This window comes from Gossypium arboreum, chromosome 8 (assembly GCF_025698485.1).
Source record: "Gossypium arboreum isolate Shixiya-1 chromosome 8, ASM2569848v2, whole genome shotgun sequence".
In the NCBI taxonomy this organism is placed as follows: Eukaryota; Viridiplantae; Streptophyta; class Magnoliopsida; order Malvales; family Malvaceae; genus Gossypium; species Gossypium arboreum.
In genome coordinates, this window is record NC_069077.1 from 107,937,951 (window position 1) to 107,941,030 (window position 3,080).

The following is a 3,080-nucleotide window of genomic DNA, read 5'->3' on the forward strand; positions in this document are numbered from 1 at the left end:
AGGATTTTGCTCCATTTTGGTTTAGAAGAGATCTAGAAGGAGATTTGGCTATACTTGCATCAAGATTAAGGTATGTTTGAGGTTGTGTCATGAGATTCATGCATGTTTTAGTTGCTAACTTGATGTTCATGTTAGCCCATGGTCCAAATCCTTGTTGTGCCATGGAAATGGTATTTGGCCAAGTTTGATATTGTGTTAAAGTCATTGCATGCTAAATGTGAAGCTTGTTGATGATGCATGCAATGATGGATTGACTACTCTTGAAATTTCTTTTAGCATTCTTGAGTAAGACATTGAATCCTTTGTTTAACCATGACCAAAAAAATTAAAAGGGTATGGTATGTGATGTATTCGCCATGGTATGCTCATGAGCATGGTTTATGCTTCTTGCATGTTAGTTAAAATTTGTGTTTTGGATGGTTATGGACACCTTGAAATTGGCCTTGCACCTATATGTGTATATATGTTTGCACATGATGTTTTGGTTATGAAGTAAGTGATAAATATGTTTGTTTAAAGAAGAAAGTGTTGAAGAATGTTTGTGAAATTGCAAGTACATTCGGCCTAGTACACATATGATGTGAAAATCTTGCAATTTATTGTTGATTTTGTGCAAGTATGACTAAGTATAATCGGCCACATGAGGGGAATTATTGTGCATGCACTCGATTAGAGGCAAGCTTAATGGCGCCTATTCTTGACTTAGGTAATCGGCTACCTTGTTGTGAGCTAAGGCCGAATGTGTGCGTAATTAAAGAAAATTGACTAAAGTGCTTAGTTATGTGATGTTGAGTCAATGATGTGTGTATTCGGCCAAGGCTAGCAAGCGAGACTTTAATAAATTGAATTTGTTTGAATTAGCTCAAGAGCTTAGAGGGCCACAATTGGATAAGGGGAAGGAAAAAGTGATCGAATAGCCGTTGAAGCCGTTCGACAACATCCGAGGTAAGTCTTCAAGTAATGACCCTACTTGAATTATGTGAAATGAAATTATGGATGTGTAATGATTACTAATATACGTGTGTATGAGTATTTGAATGGTACCCGGGCTAAGTCCCGAAGGCAATTACGCTAGTGATTATATTTGTGTTTGAGCCTTAGTAACGAAAATGAAACATGAATGTGTAATGATTATGGATGTATGTGTGCATGAGCAATTGAATGATATCCGGGTTAAGACCCGAAGGCAATTGTGCTAGTGACTTTATCCGGGCTAATACCCGAAGGCATTCGTGCAAGTTGTTATATCCGGGCTAATACCCGAAGGCATTTGTGCGAGTCGTTATATCCGGGCTAAGACCCGAAGGCATCCGTGCGTGTGGTTATATCCGGTTGTATTCTGAAGAAGCTTGGGTTGAAGGTGAGCGTTGGTTGCTGTAATACATTTAATTAGTACGCTCGAAAAGCCCAAATGATAAGGTATGTTTACATGTGCAATGGAAAAGTCGATACGTTTGAATAATATTCGTCAATCGACTAATGAATTTTCAGCTCTTGAATTGGTTGATATCTTGTGAATGTATATGTTGATGAAGTGTGAAGTAAGTATGATTATGTGAATGTGTATAAATGAAATGATTCATTTGGCTATGTGAATGTAATGCTTTAGTTAAAGCCGATTTCATTGCTTGAGATTTACTAAGCATAAACATGCTTACCCCGTTGCTTTGGCTCTCTGTTTTATAGATTTTGCTCGCTAGCGATCGGATTCGGGATCATTGAAGTGAAGTCATCCACACTATCAAACCCCCTTTGGTACTCTTTTAGTTGAACTTTGGATATGGCATGTATAGGACTACCCTCGGTTGTTTTCAAGTGCTTTTGTGATGTATATGTATACGGCCATGCGAAAATGGTTCGTAAAAGTGGAGTACTGGAATTAGACCATTTGTGGTTTGTAATTTTATATGGTTTCATGATGTTATTATGGATTGGAATGGGAGTGTTGGTCACATGATCAGCCATTTGAATGGCTAAACATGATCATAGGTGGACCTATGTATGACTAGACTATAGTTGGTCCATGGAAACTACAAAATAGGTAAGGCCTACCTTAAAAACAGATGCTGCCAGTTGCAGTGACGTGGATGTGAAAAATCACCAAAATTTGTAGGAAGGGTATTAAATTCTGAATAAGTTATGCAAACGAACCTTGACGAGTCTATTTTCATATGAAAGTAACGAAACGATCATATGAACAGTATACCGAGAGATATTAAAGTTCTCGTGAGACAGGGCCAGAACGGTTTCTGGGTCCCCTGACGCGACTTTTAAAATTTACTATAAATTATACAGAAAGAATTAGAAGTCATACCTTATATGTGCAGATTCCATTTTGAGTCTAGTTTCATTAGAAACAAACGGCACCAGTATTAAAGCCCTGTACAGAGAGCTATTCAAGTTGTAACGCGTGAAGGTCAGTGTAGTCGACCCCTGTAACATGGGTGACTTTAACTAATAAACTGTACCAATCGGCCCAACCAAAAATTCTAGAAATAAATCCATGGATGGATATATGAGTCTAAATTCATGGAAAATTTACGGAATCAGTTTCCGAGTTTTTAAACTCAAGATATGATTTTTAAGGCAACAGTGACGCAGTTTTCCAGCCTGTCTGGAAATGCCAAATTCGTCGGTACTTTAAGAGGATTTGTCTCGTTAACCCCTCGTGTCCGACACCGGCGATGGTCTCGGGTTCGGGGTGTTAGAATGTTGTATGGCCATGTGTCCCCTAGGGTACCCTACAATTGTAAGTCAGGCTCGAGCACAGTTAAGGCAAACGACCGTGTGGCTAGTCGTGTGGCCCAATTCAGTTTCGACCAAGGCCAAGGCACACAGGCGTGTCTTGTGGCCATGTGAGTAAGTCAGTATGTATGCCCTGTTTTAACACGGCCAAGACACATGGGCGTGTGATCTGTACTTCTTTAAAAAATGTTTAAGTTTTGGGAAAAATTTTGTATGTCTTCAGTTTAGTCCCGACTTTTTTGTAACGCATGATTTAGGTCTTAAAGACCTATATAAGGGACTTTGTATTGATGTTGATCTCTGATGATTTGATGTTTATGAAATGAAAGTAAAAT